Genomic DNA, 26202 nt, shown 5'->3' with positions numbered 1-26202 from the left:
AAAAAAATGAGTTTGAGAACCCGAAAATTTTCTAATTTTCTAGGCTTTATTTTTTTTAATTGCCCGCCTTTTCTACATTTTCTTGATTAGAAAAATTCTCCAGATAAAGTTTATGAGCAAAGATAGTTTTAAAATGATTTTTCTAGTATCGGTTAGTTTTTGAGAAATTAAGAGCGTATTTTGAACGTGGGACCCGCAAGTGCGGTAAATGCATTATATTTTTGACAACTTGTAGGAATTTTGTATTGAGTGATATTATTTTACAAGGTGTTAAGATATTTATCTTGGAGAGACAAGAAGATAATCTCAAGCTTAAAGGGTGACAAGTGTCACCTTGTTATTGAAGGTTGGACTTTGACATTTGACCATCTTACTACCTTTACCAAATAAGTACCAAATTGATCCAAAATTACCTTCATTCTTCATCATCTTGGCTGAGCTTCACAAGGAGAAAAGAAAGGAAAGCTTTCATCTTACTTCTTCATTTCTTGCTCCAATCAAACAATTTAACCGATTAAACTTGGATTTCCTCCATAAAACCTCTTAGTTTAGTGGTATTAAGGTTGGTTGTGAAGTGGTTTGGAAGACCAAGGTGCTAAGTTGCTTCCTTTCTTGAGTTGGTAAGGTGAGTAGCTAAGGAACCTCTCTTTTCTTCTCAATCATGTTTAATTAGTGGCTTATGTGAGTTAAAGAGATGGTTTGATGGATTATATCTTGATTTTGGTTGAATTGGTGAAGTTTTATAATTATTGGGGATTTTTCTGTTTTCATATGGATATGATTATGGGGTCATGTATGATGATTTGAAATGATGTTTAAGGACTCTATGAGGTGGAAAAAGTGGTCAATTGCAATCAATTTCTGTTTTGGAAGAAATTTCAGAAAACTAGGTTTTGTGAAGGAACATTCTGCCCGAATTTTTAGCTCCTAGTTAGAGGCCGAATTGGCCTTAGCTTAAAACATGAAAGTTGTAGGGAATGATATTTTAGAGTTTCCTACAAAAGTTTAGGTCAATCAGAGTAGTGTAGAATGAGAAAAATCGAAATTACTATTGCTATTCTGGTTTTACCCGAATGTAAGAATTGCGCCTGTAATTGGTTGTTTTGGCTGGAATTGCTTCCGAATTGGTTGTTGAGGCCTTCTGATGAAATTTATCCCTGTTTCTTAGCTTTCAGCTGGTTTTGGAATTTCTGGATTTGGACTTAGGTAGACTGATTTATGATGTTTCCGCTAGAATACGTTCTGTGAATCTGTTTTCCCGGTTCTGGTATAGTTTCTTGCATTTTTGACCTGGTTACACTCGAAACTGGGTTGAGTGACCTTCTGTAATATTGTAGCCCTGTCTCTTAGCTTCGAAACGGTGGGTCTTGAACCTTTATCCGACAGTCGTAGCGCCTTTGGTACCATTACCGGAAAATGACGTCAAAACTGTTTTTCTGGTTTTGAGCTTAACTTTCATTTCCGGACTTTTCCCTAGCTTGACTTGTACTAGTACTACTTGGAGCTTGCTGAATGACTATTGGATGAACTTGTTGTTGTGTGTGTACCTTTGGGACTGGCTGAGGAAATAATGAAGCCATGATGGCTGGAAAAGTTAGCAAATTCAGGGGAAGTGCTGTCCGAACTTTGAAGGAACTTGTTTGCATTGAGTTTGCGATCTAAGACTTCGATTTTAGCAAGGCAATGTTATATGATGGATGATTCTGAGCCATGGAGGTGAGTGACCCCAAACTATTGTTAAAGCTTCTTATGAAATGTTTCTTGCATTATTTACTCGACTGCATCTCATGCGTGCTTGCATGTGAATTCATGATATGATTTTGGCTTCAATGAGTTCTTGGGGAGTCTTGTGCTGGACACCAACGTCTCCACCTCTGTTTACTTGGAGCAAATGGCTCCGGAGCTCAAAAAGGGGCTCCCTATTAATGTTAATGTTAATGTTAAATGATCTATTTGAGCGTTGGGTGTTCAAGTACTATGATTTCACTGGCTCACGAGAGCAATAAACGGACATTTGTTCTTTGAATCATGACATCATCGAAAGGATCGAAATGCAATATTGTGAAATATATTTGATTACTGATTTTACTGGTTACTCGCTGAGCTTCTAGCTCACCCCAAAAATGTTTTATTCCCCTCCACAGGTCTCGTGGTGAAGGAAGGCTTGTTGTGCTTATTCACGTGAATAGATGGCCTATATTTTGTACAATTTGGATTTGGAATCATTTTATGTATAGTTGGAAATTGTTTTCGCTTCGCTTGTGACATGTAATTATTGGAGACTTGGATGTGTAATTGTGGAAACATTTGATGTAATTTTTGAGATTTATATTGTAATCTGTTTGAGGAATGTAGTGAACCACTGAGTCCCGGTGAGAGCTGGGCAGATGGTCTGCCAAACCCTGGGGTACGCCTTAGGGGGAGGTGGGGCCGTCACACTTTTGATCTGTGTGTACCTCTTGTTACTTGCTTATGCCTATAATTATCTTTAATGTTATATTTCTGCTTCAATCCTAGATTGATTAGACCAATGGAGGGTACTCGTAGTGGACGACATCGTGGGTGCGGACGTAAGCAAAACTCGAATGAAAGGGGTAATCGAGAACCAATACCTGAACCAAATCCTAAACCTAGGGTTGACCCAAATGCTCAAGTAGCCACTGCTATCCAGCGCATGACTGATCTGCTAGCTCATGTAGTGGAACACCAGGGCCAAAACCCTAATTCTCAACCTGGAAACCCTGGTAACCATATAGAGGGCGAGGATAGAGGCCTTGAAAAATTTCAGAAGTTCTCCCCACCAAAATTTCTCGGAGGCCCTGATCCTGACGTGGCGGAGAGGTGGCTGGAAAAGATGATCGATATTTTTGCCGCGTTACACTGCACTGAGGAGAGACAGGTGACATTTGCTGTCTTCCAACTAGAGGGAGCAGCCCGTTCTTGGTGGAATATCATAAGGCTTAAATGGAAACGAGAACAAACACCGAGAACGTGGGCGAACTTCATGAGGGAATTCAATGCCAAGTTTTTTCCTCCTCTAATCCAAGAAAAGAAGGAAGATGAATTCATTCGGTTTCGTCAAGGAACCCAGACCGTAGCCGAGTATGAGAGTCAATTTACTCGGTTATCTAAGTTTGTGCCCGAACAGATTGTAACCGAGCAAAGGCGGATAAGACTTTTTGTCCAGGGACTAAATGTTGGGATTCAGAAGGACCTGGCTATAGCCCAACTTAACGCCTTTAGTTACACTGCCAGCGGGTTGAAAATGCGAGGTTACAGGTGAGAAACTTCCAAGCCAAGAAAAGGGGTTTTTTTGGGAGGAGCTCTGAGCAAGAGGGTAAAAGTACATCTCCTAAAATTGGAAAGGGAAACGAAGGAGTACGACAACCAGGGGTGTCAAGTGGTGTCTCTGTAGACACCAAAATTTTAGTGTAACTTGCATTTACTATTTTGTCTTAATTTTTATTTGTCGTGTTAAATTTTATTCACTTTTTAGTTTTAGTTTTTAGTTTTCATTTTATTATTTTTATTTGTAAGTTTTAGCATAGAATTTCTCAAAAAAGAAAAAAAGAAAAGCATTCAAAAATATAATTTAGTTGTTTGTGATTTAATTTCAATGTTTTCTTGAAAAAAAAAGAAGAGAAAGAGGAAAAATGATGATGGAAAATAAAAAAAAAGAAAATGGAATTTACACTTTGTTGTTTTTAGTTTATTTATTTTTATCCAATGTTAATTAAGTTATTTTTGTTATTTATTTTTATTATCAATTTTGTTTTAATATTTCTCAAAAAAATATATATATACGCGACTTGCAAGCTGCGTATTGTCGCAGCTTGCAATGAAGGACTGGGCAGCTCCTTTAGCTGCAATTTTGGGAAAGATGGCTGGGAGTTTAGGGTTGAGGTCCTATATAAATAGAAAAGGAGCAGCCGCAAGAGAGGAGGAAGTGACGGCTGCATAAGGGATAGAGAAACTGGCAGCGAAAAAAAAGGAAAGGATCAGGAGGACGGATGAAAAACTGGGGGTTTGAGTGAGAGAGGGCAGACAGGAAAAGAAAAATCTGGAGAGGGCTAGAGGGAACTTCGGCTGGGCAGTAGGAATCTGAAAGAGGAAAAGAAAAAGGATTAACGGCGAGTGCTCTGGGCAGAAAAGAAAAGGAAACGAGAGAAAGGTTTAGTAGCGGCTGAAGCCGAGAGCAAGAGGGAAGATTGAAGGGATGGCTGGAAAGTTTTGAAAGGGAAAGAAGAGGGGGTGACGGCTGCAAATCTAGGGAAGGGAGCAAGAGAAAGGGGTGACGTTCAGAAAAAAAACCTGTTGGCGGCTGAGTGAAAAAAAAGGACTAGGTTTCTGAGAGGAAAGGAGGGCGGAAGCAACGAACAAGAGGGTTTGACGGCTGAGTAGAGAGTAGGAAAAGGGAGGAAATTGGGCAAGAGAAAAAAAAGTAAGAGCAAGAAAGTTTCGGAGCGTTGGAAAAAGGAGCTTTTGGCTACGGAAGGAAGAGGGAGCAAGGAGAAAAAGAGATTTGATGTTGTTTCCTCAAGCAACGAAGAAGTTGCTGGAATTGCTGACCTTCACGAGAAACTGTCTCCATTTTATTAAGCCATCATCAGTCGTGGACCTTCACCGAGGGAGAGTACAAGCACTGTAAGTTGTATTTTCTCCTTTCCTTCAAATTCCAGAATCTTTTCCTTCGTTTACGAGTTAGAAAACCAAATCTTGTGGTTATGTGTTGGGCATGATTTGGTGGATAAGTTATAATTCCAGTGGCTGGGTTTTGTGCTGGAAATTTAGGAACCAAAAAGCTGTTAGCTTTCGTGCTTTCTCGCCCCTATAAAACTGATTGAGCGTGGTTCGTGGGTTGCAAGTGTTGTGCTTAGTATCTTGTTTGTTTTTATGATTTGGATCCTAGGCTGTTTCCTTGAAGTTTTAGGTTTGAGAGCAGCAGATGTTTATATGCCTTTGTACTGCCGAACCTTGGTTGGGGTTGATGAACTTGTTTTATTGTCTTGCTGCACTCTTTCTTTTCTTTTGCTAATTAGCTCCCTCTTTTCCTGACGGTCAGCTCAATCTTTGTTTTAATCCTGCAACAAAAATGTAGCTTTTGATTTAGTTGATGATTGAGAGTTAAAATCCTGGTAATTGGTAAACTTGTCTGCATGTTGAAATGGAAAGAAAGTTGCATAAAATTGTATCTGAAAAATGCAGAAATGTTTTCGATGTTTGCGACTGGTCTTTCTCTTGTTCGTTCATATGTTCCAGTAGCAGTTTTCCTTGCGTTTCTGTGGAATCTTGAGGGTTGCTTAAGAGCTTGTTTGAGAGGTTTTTGGTTTGGGCAGCATTACGCAAGATTTTGGTTTCTGTTTTTCTTTTACAAGGCATGCGCGTGATTAGGAACTTAGAAGATAAAAGCCATCAATTTTCTTTATCTTGCTTGGGTTTGTTTGTTTTGGGTGTGGGTCGAAGTTTTCAGAATCTTTTCATATCATTTTGTTGTGTCCTTACTGTTTGTGGTAGAACAAGTTAGGATTTGTTTGAGTTAGGTTGCATGAATGTATCTAGGCTGGAAAGAAAAGAAACCGCATGAGTATGGTTACAGAAGGCAGCAAGCCTGGTTGCAGAAATTTTCTTCGTGTGCATGCATGGAAAACAAAAGAAAATTGCACTTTGACCTCTTGGCTTCTAACTAATGCTGCTATGACCCAATCAATTAAACAATTTCCTCAATTTGGTCCTTGGCAGCTTTAATCTTACAACTTTTCATTGCTTGTTTGTTTCAATTAGCTACTATGCTTTGTTTCAATTGCACTTAAGTCATGACTTTAGGGGCTTCCTGATCAAGTGAGCTTTGTTTTGCACATTTTCTTTATTTTTCCCAAATAAATTGGTACCTTGACCATTTCTTTTATTTTGGAGGATAAATAAGCGATTTCACTCCATTTAAGGTATCAACTCAAGGGAGGTATACTTCTTTTATCTTTTTTGTCTCTCCCCTATGTGATCCAACGTGTTAAGTGAATTGCATGTCTACGTTGCTTTCCTTGCCTTTCCTTGATTCCCTTCGTTTATTTCATTTACTCTTGCTTTTTATTTAAGTTATTCTTTATGGGGTATGTGTACACCTCTTGGCTTGTAATAGATAGGGTTTGGAGAGCATTTTTGTCCATTTTCCCCTTCCCCTTCTGTTTTAGTTAGCCAATGTAATAGGTTCATTAGATTGATTGCTGGCTTTTGTTGCTACTGTTAATTTGCTTTATTAGGTTCTTGCATCTAGTCGAGCATGCTAAGTGTTATGTGCTATGTGTTTATAGGTGATTGGCATGTTTACTTGCTTTCCATTGTCATGGATGAATGTAATGGATGAATGCACGTCACCACACTAGTCCAACGCTAGTTGTAGCCCCTTTTCCCGTCACCACTAGTCCAATGCTAGTTGTGGCTCATTGTTCCGTTTCCACTAGTCCAACGCTAGTAGGAATTCATAGAAAGGGCAAGCCCAACGCTAGACCCAATAGGCCGTCCCCTTTCGTTAGTGCATACTTGCATGTTCACTACATTTCATGCATTTTTCTTAGTTTTTATCATTTGAGCATGCTCCTCCAACCTTTTCCCTTCATTTAGGTTTTTGCATCTCATGCTAGTTATAGGGTACATTTGCTTGAAAAGTCCCCTTTCGATAAGGGAAACGAGCGAGTTTGGCTACAAAATAGCTTTAGCACGCTAGTTCTTCCTTCTAATCCAAGGGAAAATCAAAGTCGTAAAGTTAGGAGTCATTCTCGTACCCGACTTGATGCATTCCCTTAGGGTCATACACTTGCATTCTTTTTATATCACTTCCTCACTCTTTTAGCCACATTTTCTCACTACTTAGACTTTTCTCAATCTACACTTTCTCACCACTTTCTTCCTATCACTTATTTATTTTTCTATCTCACAAATGGCACCCAATTGCACTTATATGTATCTACTATCCTATTTTCATTCATTTGCACACACAAACACCTTTATTTTCTCACACTTGCACACTTACACTTAAGTCCTCACTTGCATTAATCACGACTTCTATGAGAGCTTTCCTTATTGGCCACCACAATTCATGTGGTTGGGACCTAAAAGCCTCATGAGAAACATTTTAGATTTAGGATTGCATTTTTCTTTCCTTTTCGCATCCATTAGTCATATCCAACATGCGATACATACCTTGGGTAGAATAATTAGGAAAAGTGGGGCTAAGTCACGCAACTAGCTTTGGCTAGGGTAAGGGAGTGCCTTAGGCTTTGCCTTTGCCTTCTCCCTTATCAAATGTGACCCCCGATCCCTTTCTTTGGTTACGTAGACCTAACAAGTTCTTTAAAAGGGTTTGCTTACTTTTTCTTTCAAAAAACAAAACAAAAATCATTTTTGGGTGACTTGGTACACCCTAACTCTATACCAAGTGGCGACTCCATTTATTCATCCAAAACCCTTTTTGAACTTTATTTGGCCAAACCGTCGCATTTCACAATCCCACGGCCTTTATTTTTCACTTTCAGACGTTCACATACATATTTCACACTACTCACACACCACTTTCACACCACAATCAAAAAGTGGGGCGCGACAGTTGGCGACTCCACTGGGGACTTCCTAAGTGGGTCCAAGCATTTGATTTAGCTATTCTTTTCCTTTTTCTACCCTTTTTTTATGCATAGCATTTGGATATTAGGGTTGCATTTTTCATTTTAGGACTTTTTGACTCGCACGCATATCAAACTATTCCCTCACTTGCATATGTATGATTGGTTGATTGGATGTATGTTGTATTTGTTTTATCTCGCGCTTTGCATTGCATTGGGGTGGGGGGACATTACCCTAGAGCCTTGCGTTGGTTCTCGATCCCTCCCCTCCAAACGAGCACTAGCATACGTGCATACGCTTTAATTATTTTTACCCCTCATTTTTTTCTTTTAGTGGCTTGTCACGCCACTCCACCCTATTAGGATTTTAGACGACCCACTTGGACGTGTGATCACGACACGATGTGTGTGTAGCATGATCCGATGGGTCACTCGACCTTCCGCTTTAAGCTTTGGGTTGATAGCCTTTAACTTTTAGTCGAAGGTTGAGGATTTTTGATAGATTCACTCAAACATGTAGCCGTGACACGATGTGTGCGTAGCGGTGTTTGGGGAATCGCTCGAGCCACCGACAAAGAACCTTGGGATTGATGACCCTTGGTTTCTAAGTCTGAAGGCTCGGGGACCTATGACCTATCGAGTCTAGATGCATTAGTGAGCCATACCTCATGCATCCATATTAGAATTGCCTTAGGGTAGAGTCTGCCTTACCTTATTAGGGACACTATTCACGAGGGGAGGGATCCAACCCCTTTTTCCCTTTTATTGCTTTGTATTGATTTTATTGCTTTATCTCGTTGCTACAATATGTTATGTGTATTTATCTGGCTGAACTAACTTTTCTTGGTTTTGTGTCCCCATTGCATTCATAAACCCTAGCAAATAAGAGGTCTGGCATGACTTTCTTTTAGAACCTACCCTTGTAGATAGGTTATTGCACGTTTAAAGATTTTGGTATATTGCATTCATAGATTAATAATTGCATAGCATTCTAAACCTACCTTGGCGTATAAAAGGTCCCTTTAGGTCATAATATCATGTTACATCGCTTTAATAAACTGGCATCATGCATAAACCCTAGAAGGGAATGCCATTTAGGGGATCCCGTGTTAGGAATAAGCCACCTTGTGTCTCGGATACTTACTCCAAGGAGACTTGCACGTTTACATTTTGTACCATCCAAAGGGGTAGTGCACAAGGTAAGGTAGGATCCGATCATTTTCATAGGGCGATCTTTGGAATATGGGCGTCTAATAATCACTTTTTGGCCATTTTATCAAAATTGGTAAAAATCCCTGGCGTAAAGGACATTAATTGGAACAAATTCACCAATATTTCCTCACCGTTGAGACGATAAATGAATTGAGGCCAAAGTTTGATTTTAGGAAGCTCATAGACTAATGCATCTCAATAATTTTTGAAATCACCAATGGCCGGATAATTCAATCAATCCATTTTGCCAATTCATTCATTTTAAGACAATATAGTCGATTTTGAATAAATCGTCAGTTCCGTTCAATTTCATTTGACCAGTTTACCCTTTTTAGGGTGATCTAATCAACTTTGAATAAATCATCAATTTTGTCCGATTCGCTTGACCAGTTTCTCCTTTTTAGGGTGATTAGATCAATTTTGAATAAATTCTCAATTTCATTCAATTCATATGACCAGTTTACCTTTTTAGGGCGATCCGGTCAATTTTGAATAAAATTCTCAATTTCATTCAATTCATTTGATCAAGTTCCTTTTTTAGGAGGATCCGGTCAATTTTGAGTAAGTTATTAAATTTCACTCAATTCATTTGACCCGTTTCCCTTTTTAGGGTAATCCGGTCGATTTTAAATAAATTGTCAATTTCATTCAAACCCATTCGACCAAGTAGGGTTTCAATGTCGAATTTCAAATTGGGAAACCTAGACGATTTTGAGAAAACCATTCATTGCATCCAGCCATCTGATCGGTTGGGGTTTTGACCCGTGTTTCACTAAGAAAATTTGTCAACGAATTCCAATCTCTCCGATAGGAAGTTTGTCAAGGTCAAACCCATGCGTTTTGCAAATTCTTGTATCAATCAAAAGAGATCAATCCATTCGGACGTTGTCCTCTTTTTGACAAATGTCTCTCGTCACTCCAATTGGCCAAATTTTTCAAATCATTTTTCACTCAATCAGTTGATCGGATTCATCAGGTATTGTATGGTGCCTACCCTAGAGGATTGCAGTTTCATGCTAGGCCTACCCTTGGCATAAAAGGGCTCCCCTATAGGACATGCATACCGATTTTATATTCTTGCTTACTAACTCGGGGCATTTTTCTTTTGTTTTTTCCCTCCCCTGCATTCATAAAAAATAGTTCAATAAGGTGAGAAATATCTTTCCATATCTGATAACAATTTTAATCTGATAAGGTTTGAAAATTACAAGTATTACTTGATTCTTAAGCAGGCCCTACAATGTGAATTCGAAAATTCATCTGAAAGCGCTCGTGCAAAACATCTAAGGGATTTCATTGCTCAAAGAAAAAGGGGATATTAAGAGAGAAAATGTGAATACATGTGCAAAGGAATTTTGTAGACTTTTTCTCATATGTATTGCTTTTAAATTTTTCAAACATTGGCATTGATGAAACTTTTATTCAGACAATTATTGTTTTGTATGTATATTCATGTACATTTCATTGTTTATTTTGGCTCATTGGAGATTTCATGATGAATTTTAAGAAATAAGACTAAATTAGGATTTGTTTTCAACCTCCAGCCTGAAAATTCGCAAGTGTATGCTTTCTAAAATTCTTGTGTACACTAGATTGGTGATCTGAGCTACACAATAAGAGTGCTCAAGATTGAAAGAGGTCGCTCAAAAGGCCCCATGAGATACCTTTTCTCTTTCACTGTACAATTCATATTTTTGTCCACTTCACTTAACCCCAAAATAAAATCAGTCACATTGATTGATAAATTGGGGCAACTTTTGCTTGAAAATGTTCAAGGTGTCTAATCCGGTTCAATCACATCTAAGTGAAAGCAAAAATGTGCATTATTCTTGTTTGTTTTGAAAATTTGGAATGATATTTCGAGCATTCTTTTCTCTACCTATACACATTTTATCATTTGCTCTCCCATTTGAGCCTATAAAAGAATAATTTCGTTCCAAATAAACGCCTTGATGATCACTACCCTTTATTAGAAAATTTTCAAATATCAAAAAGGGGAAGGGATTTTCAATAACCATTTCGTTACTTTGATTGTCATGAGGTGTAAGAATGATGCTTTGGCCGTCGTTTCTACAACCTAAACACCATTTATCCCTTGCATCCTCATTTGAGCCAAAATTGGAGGTTCTTTTCAAAGCATCTATGATTGCACCCCACATTGGGGAGGGAGATTGGAAAATTTTTTTTTTTAAAAAAAAAGAGAGAAAAGCAAAAATGCTAAAAGAAAAGAAAATAGGGAATCACAAATTGGAGAAATTTGAATCTATTTGGGCTTCAAGTTTGGAAAAAGGGAAAAAGGAAGGGTTTTGCCCGACGAACCACTTATGGAGAGTCTTCCTCAGTCAATTAATTCAGATACATGCAAGAAATTTCGCATTAATGAAAATTTTCCTTTCAGAGTTAGTGTATGGAACGGATTAAAAGTCAGGCTCTCTTCTTTTTCAATCAAACATTCTATCCCTAGTTATCCCTTTTGAGCCTTCAGAATAAATCACTTCATTTGGCAACCCCTGAGAAGCCAAACCCCACACTGGGGCAAGTTTGAGTTGAAAAAGAAAAGTCCCAAGAAGTGAAAATTGACACAACAAACAAAATCAAAAGAAAAAAAGAAAAGAGAACCTTAGTTGAGCATAAACTGGGGCAAATTTTTGGAAAAGTTCAAATGAATGGCAGAAGGCTGAAGAAGAAAATCAATCGAAAGAGAAAAAAAAAAGAAAATGAAAAGAAAAACCTCAATGGAGAATGTACTGGGGCAAACTCTAATTTAACCCTAAAATAGGGTTGGCACAACAATGCGATCTCAGATTACTTAAACCATTCTTGAAATCTGCCTTCAAGCCTTAACTTTTCTAAACACCCCACCAGACCCCATTACAAAAGCTAAAAGTCCTGACTTCTGTTCTTTGCAATGGCCCTGTCAAGAAAATTTCTGATGCCGGAAAATTTTAGCTGTATTTCTGAATTGTTTGGGTATGGGGTTGACGCTACTCACCATGTGAAAACCCACCAAATTGAGGGAAAGGAAAAAAGAAGCAAGAAAAGTAAATGCAAGAAAATGCAGGAAAATTCGATGCTGAAGTCCCTGGTGAATGATAAGAAAAATGCAAACAAAGTCTAAGATCTTTGAGTTCAAAATAGGGGCAATTTAGGAAAATGCGATCTTCGGTGCAATGTCCTTGAAAGTCTTATTCTTTAACTATCGTTTTCAAGCTACATTACAAGCTAACAAAGTCCATTGTTGACTTATTCCTTCATGACAATCCAAAGTGAGAATTATGCTCGTAAGAAATCCATCAATCATTTGTGATCATGGGGGTATAACTAGTTTTCACAGGTTTAGCTATCGCTTTTATCCATATTGTTGCAAGCCTAACAAACTTATATGTTGACTATATTTTCTTAAGAAATAAGGGTGACAAACTCTTTGCTTTCACTAAGATGTGACATCGAATGGGCACAAAAATGAGACAAATCTTGACCTCCCATTTCCTTTAGCCATTTCTAATCAGACATAACGCCCACTTGATTGGTCCTGAAGATAAGCCAACAAGAAATGGTGATCCGTTACCCTTAGCACCGATGCTAAAAGTGAGAAAGAAATCTTCTGTAATTTGGTGTTATTCTGAGGGATTCATCATGAAATTTCTGCATGAACTCAACATTCAAATTTCTTCACGTCGTATATATGATTACTTACTAAATTTTGGAAAGTGCGATTTCTCTTGGTTCAAATAAATGGAAAGGCATCCAAATCAATTTTTGCAATCAAAGGGGCCCACATTAGGGCAAAATTTTTATTTGTAAGATTTTGCAAAATAAACCCACACTGGGGCAAATTTTTTATATAGTCCATTTGAGGATTTCGTCAAAGAGCCAAGTAATATACTTTCAAATCAACCACACTGCTCTTTCTATGAATAGTAGTTGCGATATTTTGAAATTTAAGTGCATGTCATACTTTGGTAAGCCCCTGTGCAGGTATCCATGGCTGAAATCGATGAAGGAGCGTAAGTCAAAATCTTATGAATCAATGCCTCAAGGAGGAGCAACCACGTCGTAATGCAAATCAATTGATCAGTTTAACAATTGGTGGAAACTGGGGCAAATTATTTCGAAAAGATTCTCTCGAAAAATCAGAAAAATTCAAAAATCAAAAAATCCAAAAAACCCAAAAAATCAAAAAATCAAAAATCAAATCAAGTTCATCACGGCAGGCTCGGATTTGATCCCACTGTCTGATTGTCAAGACATTTCATTTACATCGCTACTAGAGCGTGGGTTAGTCCCGCCAGTAAGCATTTCATTTTACCGCTACTGGAGCGTGGGTCAGTCCCGCCAGTAAGCATTTTCATTTTCACAACCACTAGAGCGTGGGTTAGTCCCGCCAGTGTGCATTTCATTTACATCGCTACTGGAGCGTGGGTCAGTCCCGCCAGTAAGCATTTTCATTTACACAGCCACTGGAGCGTGAGGTTAGTCCCGCCAGTGTGCATTTCATTTACATCGCTACTAGAGCGTCGGTCAGTCCCGCCATTAAGCATTTTCATTTACACAGCCACTGGAGCGTGAGGTTAGTCCCGCCAGTGAGCATTTCATTTTCACAACCACTGGAGCGTGGGTTAGTCCCGCCAGTGTGCATTTCATTTACATTGCTACTGGAGCGTGGGTCAGTCCCGCCAGTAAGCATTTTCATTTACACAGCCACTGGAGCGTGAGGTTAGTCCCGCCAGTGAGCATTTCGTTTTCACAACCACTGGAGCGTGGGTTAGTCCTGCCAGTGTGCATTTCATTTACATCGCTACTGGAGCGTGGGTCAGTCCCGCCAGTAAGCATTTTCATTTACACAGCCACTGGAGCGTGAGGTTAGTCCCGCCAGTGAGCATTTCATTTTCACAACCACTGGAGCGTGGGTTAGTCCCGGCCAGTGTGCATTTCATTTACATCGCCACTGGAGCGTGGGTTAGTCCCGCCAGTGAGAATTTCATTTACATCGCTACTGGAGCGTGGGTTAGTCCCGCCAGTAAACATTTCATTTACATCACCACTGGAGCGTGGGTTAGTCCCGCCAGTAAACATTTCATTTACCTCACCACTGGAGCGTGGGTTAGTCCCGCCAGTGTGCATTTCATTTTCACAGCCACTGGAGCGTGAGGTTAGTCCCGCCAGTGAGCATTTCATTTTCACAGCCACTGGAGCGTGAGGTTAGTCCCGCCAGTGAGCATTTCATTTTCACAGCCACTGGAGCGTGACGTTAGTCCCGCCAGTGTGCATTTCATTTACATCGCCACTGGAGCGTGGGTTAGTCCCGCCAGTGAGAATTTCATTTTCACAGCCACTGGAGCGTGGGTCAGTCCCGCCAGTGTGCATTTCATTTACATCGTTACAGGAACGTGGGTCAGTCCCGCCAGTGAACATTTCATTTTCCCCCGCCGCTAGCCGTGGGTCAGTCCCACTAGCGTGCGTCCCGTTTTAAAATTTTATTCGGGTCAGTCCCATGATTTTAAAGCTTATTCGGGTCAGTAGCGTGATTAAAAGCTTGTTCGGGTCTATCCCGTTTTAAATTTCCTGTTCGGGTCTATCCCGTTTTAAATTTCCTGTTCGGGCCAGTCCCGTTTTAAATTTCCTGTTCGGATCAGCCCCGTTTTTAAATTCATGTTCGGGTCAATCTCATTTAAATTCCTGTTCGGGCCAGTCCCGTTTTAAATTCTTGTTCGGGGCAGTCTCGTTTTAAATTTCTTGTTCAGATAGTCCATTAAAAATTTCTCGTCCCAGTTAATCTCATCAAAAGGGGTTAGTCCCCATCGTTCGAGTCGTTCACAGCCAAATAACACAGGTAAGTATTTGGTGTCTACTTCTTTGTCTCAAGTTTTTCCAAAACTCAGACAAAGAGGGGCAAACTGTAAACACCAAAATTTTAGTGTAACTTGCATTTACTATTCTGTCTTAATTTTTATTTGTCGTGTTAAGTTTTATTCACTTTTTAGTTTTCATTTTATTATTTTTATTTGTAAGTTTAGCATAGAATTTCTCGAAAAAGAAAAAAAGAAAAGCATTCAAAAATATGATTTAGTTGTTTGTGATTTAATTTCAATGTTTTCTTGAAAAAAAAAGAGAAAGAGGAAAAATGATGATGGAAAATAAAAAAAAAAAAAAATGGAATTTGCACATTGTTGTTTTTAGTTTATTTATTTTTATCCAATGTTAATTAAGTTATTTTTGTTATTTATTTTTATTTTCGATTTTGTTTTAATATTTCTCAAAAAAAAATATATATATACGCGACTTGCAAGCTGCGTATTGTCGCAGCTTGCAAGGAAGGACTGGGCAGCTCCTTTAGCTGCAATTTTGGGAAAGATGGCTGGGAGTTTAGGGTTGAGGTCCTATATAAATAGAAAAGGAGCAGCCGCAAGAGAGGAGGAAGTGACGGCTGCATAAGGGATAGAGAAACTGGCAGCGAAAAAAAAAATGGAAAGGATCAGGAGGACGGATGAAAAACTGGGGGTTTGAGTGAGAGAGGGCAGACAGGAAAAGACTGGAGAGGGCTAGAGGGAACTTCGGCTGGGCAGTAGGAATCTGAAAGAGGAAAAGAAAAAGGATTAACGGCGAGGGCTCTGGGCAGAAAAGAAAAGGAAACGAGAGAAAGGTTTAGTAGCGGCTGAAGCCGAGAGCAAGAGGGAAGATTGAAGGGACGGCTGGAAAGTTTTGAAAGGGAAAGAAGAGGGGGTGACGGCTGCAAATCTAGGGAAGGGAGCAAGAGAAAGGGGTGACGTTCAGAAAAAAAACCTGTTGGCGGCTGAGTGAAAAAAAAGGACTAGGTTTCTGAGAGGAAAGGAGGGCGGAAGCAACGAACAAGAGGGTTTGACGGCTGAGTAGATAGTAGGAAAAGGGTGGAAATTGGGCAAGAGAAAAAAAAGTAAGAGCAAGAAAGTTTCGGAGCGTTGGAAAAAGGAGCTTTTGGCTACGGAAGGAAGAGGGAGCAAGGAGAAAAAGAGATCTGATGTTGTTTCCTCAAGCAACGAAGAAGTTGCTGGAATTGCTGACCTTCACGAGAAACTGTCACCATTTTATTAAGCCATCATCAGTCGTGGACCTTCACCGAGGGAGAGTACAAGCACTGTAAGTTGTATTTTCTCCTTTCCTTCAAATTCCAGAATCTTTTCCTTCGTTTACGAGTTAGAAAACCAAATCTTGTGGTTATGTGTTGGGCATGATTTGGTGGATAAGTTATAACTCCAGTGGCTGGGTTTTGTGCTGGAAATTTAGGAACCAAAAAGCTGTTAGCTTTCGTGCTTTCTCGTCCCTATAAAACTGATTGAGCGTGGTTCGTGGGTTGCAAGTGTTGTGCTTAGTATCTTGTTTGTTTTTATGATTTGGATCCTAGGCTGTTTCCTTGAAGTTTTAGGTTTGAGAGCAGCAGATGTTTATATGCCTTTGTACTGCCGAACCTTGGTTGGGGTTGATGAACTTGTTTTATTGTCTTGCTGCACTCTTTCTTTTCTTTTGCTAATTAGCTCCCTCTTTTCCTGGCGGTCAGCTCAATCTTTGTTTTAATCCTGCAACAAAAATGTAGCTTTTGATTTAGTTGATGATTGAGAGTTAAAATCCTGGTAATTGGTAAACTTGTCTGCATGTTGAAATGGAAAGAAAGTTGCATAAAATTGTATCTGAAAAATGCAGAAATGTTTTCGATGTTTGCGACAGGTCTTTCTCATGTTCGTTCATATGTTCCAGTAGCAGTTTTCCTTGCGTTTCTGTGGAATCTTGAGGGTTGCTTAAGAGCTTGTTTGAGAGGTTTTTGGTTTGGGCAGCATTACGCAAGATTTTGGTTTCTGTTTTTCTTTTACAAGGCATGCGCGTGATTAGGAACTTAGAAGATAAAAGCCATCAATTTTCTTTATCTTGCTTGGGTTTGTTTGTTTTGGGTGTGGGTCGAAGTTTTCAGAATCTTTTCATATCATTTTTTTGTGTCCTTATTGTTTGTGGTAGAACAAGTTAGGATTTGTTTGAGTTAGGTTGCATGAATGTATCTAGGCTGGAAAGAAAAGAAACCGCATGAGTATGGTTACAGAAGGCAGCAAGCCTGGTTGCAGAAATATTCTTCGTGTGCATGCATGGAAAACAAAAGAAAATTGCACTTTGACCCCTTGGCTTCTAACTAATGCTGCTATGACCCAATCAATTGAACAATTTCCTCAATTTGGTCCTTGGCAGCTTTAATCGTACAACTTTTCATTGCTTGTTTGTTCAATTAGTTACTATGCTTTGTTTCAATTGCACTTAAGTCATGACTTTAGGGGCTTCATGATCAAGTGAGCTTTGTTTTGCACATTTTCTTTATTTTTCCCAAATAAATTGGTACCTTGACCATTTCTTTTATTTTGGAGGATAAATAAGCGATTTCACTCCATTTAAGGTATCAACTCAAGGGAGGTATACTTCTTTTATCTTTTTTGTCTCTCCCCTATGTGATCCAACGTGTTAAGTGAATTGCATGTCTACGTTGCTTTCCTTGCCTTTCCTTGATTCCCTTCGTTTATTTCATTTACTCTTGCTTTTTATTTAAGTTATTCTTTATGGGGTATGTGTACACCTCTTGGCTTGGAGGTGGGGCCGTCACATGAGGAGTTATATCATTGTCCACTTCCATGATTTCTTTACCCATGAAGGATGGGTTATCCCCCACTTGAGATGCTTTAAAAGCTATGCCTCTCTTATACATTCTTGCATTTTCTTCCTCTTGCACTTTGAATTTCAGCTTTAATTCATAAGAGGTTAGGGAATTCACAAGAGATTCAATGGACATATAATTTAAATCCTTTGCCTCTTCTATAGCATTTATTTTGTTTTCCCATTCTTTTGGCAAGACATTCAAAATTTTTCTATTTTTCTCACCCAAAGAATATTCTTTTCCAAGCAATTTAAGATCTTCAATAATGTCACAAAATCTACTACACATCTTATCAACATTTTCAAGAGGATGCATTTTGAAAAATTCATATTGAGAAACAAGCAAAGATTTCTTTTGTTCTTTAATATCTTGGTTACCTTCATGAAATACACACAATTTATCCCAAATATCTTTAGCTGATTTACAACCTTTAATCCTACTAGATTCAGTTACATCTATTGCATTGTACAATATACACATGGCCTTGGCATTCAAAGAAAGGTATCTCTTGTCTTTTTCATTCAATTCTTGTCTAGTCTTTAATCTACTCAAATTGGTGGTAGAGTCAACTATTCTGGCTTCATAAGGACCATCTTCTACCACATACCATAATTCAATATAAACGGATTGTAAGAAAATCATCATTCTTTATTTCCACATGCTAAAATGAGAACCATTAAACATAGGTGGTCTATCAATAGATTGGCCTTCTAAAAAAGAAACTTTTATGGTTGCCATGATCTTTAATCTAAGCGGTTAAGCTTGATCAAAAGAGACCAAGCTCTGATACCAATTGTAAGGCCTGGTGCAACCCAATGAGTACAAACAATATCACAATGATGCACAAAGATATATCAAATTTAAGCACAATAAAGAAAACTTAATTAAAGAGAAAAGATAAGAAATGCAAACTAAATATCAATCCAATAGCCTCTTCAATAGATGGCGATGCTAACCAAGATGGACAAGTGAAGACTCACTCCTTCCTCACCCCAAACACTCTTTGGTTGAGCCAAGGAGTTTTACAACTATTCTAGTTAACCCTCAACAACCTACACTTGAAAGATCACTCACCCAATTAAGAACTATTTTATACAAATGAGGCAACCTTCACCAAGGTTTTACCACTTCAAGTGATAGGTTCACCTTCACCAAGGTTTTACTCCTCCTAGAGAGTAACCTTCACTTGAGCAACCTCACAACCCAACTTCCCCAACCCCTTATACAACCAACAAAGAATCTTTCTACTCAAAAATCTCACTTGTAAGCTTGTATTTTGTGTTGGCAAAAGTCCCTGATCTTCTTGTGCTTTGGGGGTTTTATAGAAGGTGAGAAATGGCTCCAAAAGGCTCTCCAACGGTCAAATATTAAATGCTGTCAAAACTAGCCGTTGGCCTGTCGGACGTCCGAACCACCTGTCAGAGGTCCGAACCCTGCGTCCAAACCACCTGTCGGACGTCCGAACCCTGCGTCCGAACGTCGTCAGAGAGTCATCAAATCTTTGTGAAATTTCTCGGACGTCCGATGCGATCGATGTGCGTCCGAGGCGTGAGTCCGATCCTTCCGGACGTCCGATGCTTCCTTATAAGCGTCCGACAGAGTTTCCTTCTTGATGTTCTTCATCCTTTCGGACGTCCGATAGCTTCCTTTCGGACGTCCGACATGAGTGCCCTGTTTTTGCTTCTTCTTTTGTGCCACAAGAATCTGTTCTAACAAATTGCTCACATAAAAACATTAGCCCAAATCTACATTTTGGTTTGTTAATCATCAAAACCAAGGATTGATCGACCAAGGTCAACAATCTCCCCCTTTTTGATGATGACAAACAAAATGAAGATTTCTTTTATCAAATAAGTTCAAATAAAGCTCCCCCTTAAAAAGTGCCAACATACAAAGAAATTTCAATAAATCCTACTCCCCCTTTTGGCATCAATAAAAAAAAAACAAACTCCCCCTTTATTTTTCAAATCAAGACCATATTGAATATCAAAATTTTTAAATGTACTTACAACCATATAGCACTTCTTGGATCAAATCTTCATGATGTACCTAAATATGAGAAATTTCATTTGGTACCCTTTCTTTATAGGGTCCTTGGGAGTTAATACGACATGATCTAGCAATCCACATGGATTTCATGCCTTTTCTCATATTTTTCTTTACATAGCAATCATTTTGCATATGTCCAAATTTGCAACAAAAGTGACACATGATAGAAGTATTTTGCACATAGGTGGATTTAATGCAACTAATTTTTTTACTTCTTATCATAGCAAACTTATTTGTGCCTTGAAAAGATTTGCTTTCTTTTGTTTGAGAAAACATTTATTTTTTATTTTGGAGAAACTCGTTCAAGTCATTAATTCTTTTCTTTAACAAATTTTGTTCCTCCAACATTTTTTCATAAAACTTTGTTTTCTCTTCCAACTTCCTTTTCAAATTATTTTTGCAAACAAAAACACTTTTTTTATTTTTTAAATCATCATTTTCCATTCTCAAACATTTGTTTTCTTGAAAAAGTTTGGAGTTTTCTTCCAACAAATCATTTATTTTTGTTTTCAAATCTTTATTTTTAGCATAAGATTTTCTCAAACTTTTATGCATTTTAATCATAAGAATTTTCACATCATCATCTTCATTATCTTCATCACAAGAAGAGTGATAAGAACTTACCTCATCTTCTCCAACAGCCATTAGTGCCATTTGGGCCAACTCTTCTTTTTCTCTTTTTGAATTGCATTCATCCCATGTAATTTTGCAATCTCCTCTTGAACATCTCTTGTTGAAGATCTTCTTGAAACTTTTGATGTGAGGAGTTATATCATTGTCCACTTCCATGATTTCTTTACCCATGAAGGATGGGTTATCCCCCACTTGAGATGCTTTAAAAGATATGCTTCTCTTATACATTCTTGCATTTTCTTCCTCTTGCACTTTGAATTTCAGCTTTAATTCATAAGAGGTTAGGGAATTCACAAGAGATTCAATGGACATATAATTTAAATCCTTTGCCTCTTCTATAGCATTTATTTTGTTTTCCCATTCTTTTGGCAAGACATTCAAAATCTTTCTATTTTTCTCACCCAAAGAATATTCTTTTCCAAGCAATTTAAGATCTTCAATAATGTCACAAAATCTACTACACATCTTATCAACATTTTCAAGAGGATGCATTTTGAAAAATTCATATTGAGAAACAAGCAAAGATTTCTTTTGTTCTTTAATATCTTGGTTACCTTCATGAAATACACACAATTTATCCCAAATATCTTTAGCTGATTTACAACCTTTAATCCTACTAGATTCAGTTACATCTATTGCATTGTACAATATACACATGGCCTTGGCATTCAAAGAAATGTATCTCTTGTCTTTTTCATTCAATTCTTGTCTAGTCTTTAATCTACTCAAATTGGTGGTAGAGTCAACTATTCTGGCTTCATAAGGACCATCTTCTACCACATACCATAATTCAATATAAACGGATTGTAAGAAAATCATCATTCTTTGTTTCCACATGCTAAAATGAGAACCATTAAACATAGGTGGTCTATCAATAGATTGGCCTTCTAAAAAAGAAACTTTTATGGTTGCCATGATCTTTACTCTAAGCGGTTAAGCTTGATCAAAAGAGACCAAGCTCTGATACAAATTGTAAGGCCTGGTGCAACCCAATGAGTACAAACAATATCACAATGATGCACAAAGATATATCAAATTTAAGCACAATAAAGAAAACTTAATTAAAGAGAAAAGATAAGAAATGCAAACCAAATATCAATCCAATAGCCTCTTCAATAGATGGCGATGCTAACCAAGATGTACAAGTGAAGACTCACTCCTTCCTCACCCCAAACACTCTTTGGTTGAGCCAAGGAGTTTTACAACTATTCTAATTAACCCTCAACAACCTACACTTGAAAGATCACTCACCCAATTAAGAACTATTTTATACAAATGAGGCAACCTTCACCAAGGTTTTACCACTTCAAGTGATAGGTTCACCTTCACCAAGGTTTTACTCCTCCTAGAGAGTAACCTTCACTTGAGCAACCTCACAACCCAACTTCCCCAACCCCTTATACAACCAACAAAGAATCTTTCTACTCAAAAATCTCACTTGTAAGCTTGTATTTTGTGTTGGGAAAAGTCCCTGATCTTATTATGCTTTGGGGTTTTTATAGAAGGTGAGAAATGGCTCCAAAAGCCTCTCCAACGGTCAAATATTAAATGCTGTCAAAACTAGCCGTTGGCCTGTCGGACGTCCGAACCACCTGTCAGACGTCCGAACCCTGCGTCTAAACCACCTATCGGACGTCCGAACCCTGCGTCCGAACGTCGTCAGAGAGTCATCAAATCTTTGTGAAATTTCTCGGACGTCCGATGCGATCGATGTGCGTCCGAGGCGTGAGTCCGATCCTTCCGGACGTCCGATGCTTCCTTATAAGCGTCCGACAGAGTTTCCTTCTTGATGTTCTTCATCCTTTCGGACGTCCGATAGCTTCCTTTCGGACGTCCGACATGAGTGCCCTGTTTTTGCTTCTTCTTTTGTGCCACAAGAATCTGTTCTAACAAATTGCTCACATAAAAACATTAGACCAAATCTACATTTTGGTTTGTTAATCATCAAAACCAAGGATTGATCGACCAAGGTCAACATCAGGTTCACAGAAGTTCAAGTAAACACGCACTTGACACTCACCAAGTAAAACAAGAAGGAATGGCACTCAAAGTTCAACCATCCACCGTGGGATCCTTTTGAAGTTCCTCTTGTGTGCCTGAGCAATTAATAATGGACTATTATTGATAATCCCCAAACGATGAGGAAGGTCGTACACTAGTACAATCTAGAAAATATCTCGAAAATTGAGCCTAGGTTTCCCTTGAATACCGATGCTCAAAAGGGTTTCAAAACTCAAGCAAAAACGGACCGTTATCCTTAAAATCTTTGGATGGGAGTGAGTATGTGCAAAAAGGTTTCAAAACGAACGACCAAAGTCAAAATCGAAGTGGCCACATCACAATCCGGCCGGGTTCTGGCCGGATATCTGTCCGGATTCCTGGCCGGATTGGAGGCAGTGACCAAGCTCCTTTTTTTCAAATCCCAACACAAATCTTGCCAACTATCCGGCCAAGAACTGGCCGGATTCTGGTGAACAGTTTCCCTCGCGGATTTCTTTTAAAAAGGCCAAGAATTTTCAATTTTTGGGTATTCTTGGAAAATTCATAACTTACTCTCAAAAGGTCCAAAATTGAAAAATTTGGTACTGTTGGAAACATCTTTTAAAGTACTAAAAGTTACTAGAAGACACCTTTCCATGAATCCAAATGGCAGATGTGACAGCCCCACCTACCCCTAAGGCGAACCAAAGGGTTCGGCGGACCGCCTGCCAAACTCTCGCCGGGACTCAGTCGTTCACTACAGTCCTCAATTAAATTACAATACAAATCTCAAATATACATCAAATTCCCCAAGAATTACATATCAATAGTGAAACGGAAACTGACTCTAAGCCTGGAACGTGCACATATATCCACTTTAATAAGCTTTACAATAGTGCAGGTAAATGATGTCATGAATCAGTGATCAATTGTATGGAGTTTGCTCTTGTGAGCCAGTGAAATCCTTGCACTTAAATATCCAACGCTCCCTTAGATCAAGTAACAGACATACAGAAATAAGGAGCCATCGTGCTCCAAAGAATGCATAAACAGGAGTGGAGACGTTGGTTCTAAGTACAAGATTTTCCCAAGAACTCGTCGGAGCCAAAATGTCATGGCACACACACAAACACAATGGTATGCAATCGTGCAATCAATGCAAGAATCATTTCAAAAGTAACTTTTGGGAAGTAGTGGAGGGATTACTCACCAGCCACGGTTCATGAAGCTCATCCATCATAGACAGTTTTCTCGATCAAGTCCAACTCTTCATTCTACCAAGAATTAACCCAAACTCAAAGCGATTAAACATCCTCAAAGATTGGACAGCACTTCCTCTTAAATTTCCTTATTTCCATCCTACAACAATCACTAATATCCATTCAAAACAGCACAAACAAAAATAATCTCATTTCAATAGCCGTTCAATAGGGTCAAAGTGGTACAAGTACAAATTCAAGCTACGAAAATTCCGGAAATGAAGTTTAAGTCAGAAAATAAAAGACAGATTTGACGTTGTTTTACGTAACGGACACAGCTGTGGCTACACTTATCGGATTGGGATAAAATTTATACCGTTTCGAAGTTAAGACAAAGGCCTACAACTTTGATGAAGACCACTCAGTCCAGTTCATAGTGTAGCTAGGTCGAAATTGCACTATACCAAACCAGAATCCCACAAACAGGTTAGCTAACCGCACTATGGTTAAATGACAATAACTCAGGCTACCAAAGTCCGATTGAGGTGTATCTTATGGTGTTTCAAAGCCAAGACATATACATACATTTATTATGAAGACATCCAAAGCCAAATCATGCATTTGCATGGTCAAAAATGGAATTCCTCACGAAAATAGAAATCTGGGCGCGGAACAGGGGTCATGGGCAGTCAAGGGTATTTTGGTCATTTCACATGGTACAGTACTTGGATCGAGCCGAAATTTTGTAAGAAGCTAGTTAACACCATGTTCTACAACTTTCATGTTTTAACATAAGCCTGATTCGGCCTCTAACATGCTCAAATAATTCCGGTCAGAACAGGGCAGATTTAAACCCTAAACCTGGAATTTCCGCACAAAGCTGAAATTTTTCGCATCCAACTACAACTAACATATGAAAGCCTCATTTTACACCATATCAAACCATTATACATGGCGAACCACTAATGATCATATAAAATCAGAAAAATCCCCAATAAAATCTGAAATTTAACTAATTCTACCTCAAACCACAAAATCTTCCATAAAAACCCACAAAAGTGATATATAAACCATCATTAACCCTTACTAGCATCTTACAACAACAAAATCAACATTTCTACTCAATTGTTACAAGCTTTTACAAAAGTTCAAGGCTGCTTTACCTTCCAACGGTTGGTTCACAAGGTAGCACTTCAAGAACCAAGTTCCTTAGCTTTCTTTTGCTCTAACTCTCAAGCTTGTTGGATGAGTTGCACACAACCAGATTTTCTTTCCTTGTTTCTCCTCTTATTTCCTCTCGGTTTTCCTTGCTTCTTCTCTTCCAAGAGCTGGCCGAATGTTTTCCTTGTTTGCTTGGCTTTGGTCTTGCTAAGAAGATTAATACTAAGTCACTTGGTCAAAGTCCAACTAACTTTTTGATTAGCCAATCACAATTAAGCTTAGGAATCTCATGGAACCTTTAGAAAGTCTAGAAATTTATGATTAACCAAAAGTCACACTATGGCTCAATTAAATTCACAATCCTACCAATTTACTCCAAAATTTACACTATGGCCCAATTGGCCGAATTTCTCTCACTTAACGCACTAGCGGGTCCCATGTCCTTAATACACTTCCAAATTGACCCGAACTAACTTATACTAGAAAAATGATTGGAAAAACTATATTCACTTATAAAATCTCTGGAAAATTTTGATAATAAAATAAAGTAAGAAAAATGCACACGAAAAAAATAAATAAAGAAAGAAAATTTCCTTTTCTTTTCCTTCGGGCGTCACAGAAGACATTCAAATTTTGGTTCAAAGTTGATAACTTGAGTTATCAAGACAGATTTAGGTTGGTTTTTGGCCAACTTTGAAATTTTGGCAAAATTCACTCAATTTGAACTAGCCTTCTATTAGAGTTGTAATCCAAGTTTAAAACAAATCAAGTGGGATGAGAATTGAAGTTTTGAGCACCGAGATATGGTGACCCAAAGTTACTAAAATTTCCTTGTTAAACAAGGGTTTTTCAAACTCAAATCATAGACTTTGGAAGTTTAGTTGTACATTGAAATGGCCTTGGAATAGCACCAAATTTGGTATGTTTATATTACTATATAAGGGCTATTCCTCTACCAAATTTCATAGATAAATAAGCACGGGAAGTTGGTTAACCAAATCACTCAAGTTTCCAAAATTTTTAAGGCAAAGCTGCCTTGTGTATGAAAATTTCCTTTTTTAAACTTTTGACCAAGGGAAAATGCCTAAAACATGTCTTGTTTATGATAATAAGGTCTAGTGAGGATTCAAAATACATTTGGTAGGTGATTTACACCAAGAATTTCAAATAACAAGTCCCAAACCAAGATTAGTTACGGATCAGTCCCAAACTAGCCCAAACTTGGAATTGAGCTTGGTTAGTCACGTTGGAAAACACGTTGGAAAACTCTTTCACAAAGGTAAAATTTTTAAGAAGAAACCATTTCAAAATCCGTCCGCAACTAGCCCACATTTGACCATCAAGTTGTTGTTCATGTTCTGCCCTCTAGTGAACCAACGAAACAGGACAGCAATTTTCAAACGAATGGTTTGGCTCACTCAAATGGAACCGGGACATGCATTTTATACCAATGGAAATCTGGGAATGTCTAGTTTCCAGTGCTGTAAACAGCACTCAATTTTGGTATCGGAGTAAAGAGTTATAGCCGAAACAAAAGGACTGCCTGGGCAATCCGGGAAAATTTTCCAGTTTTACTGTCCTTTAGAAATCAATACATTTGGCCAACCAAACCATGTTATTTCTCAATGAAACTTTCTACACCATCCATATAACATGTATACATCATAAACAAGTCATTAGAACCTCA

This window comes from Coffea arabica, chromosome 4c, assembly GCF_036785885.1.
Source record: "Coffea arabica cultivar ET-39 chromosome 4c, Coffea Arabica ET-39 HiFi, whole genome shotgun sequence".
NCBI lineage: Eukaryota > Viridiplantae > Streptophyta > Magnoliopsida > Gentianales > Rubiaceae > Coffea > Coffea arabica.
The sequence above is the reverse complement of the archived record's forward strand: the minus strand, read 5'-3'. Positions refer to the sequence as shown.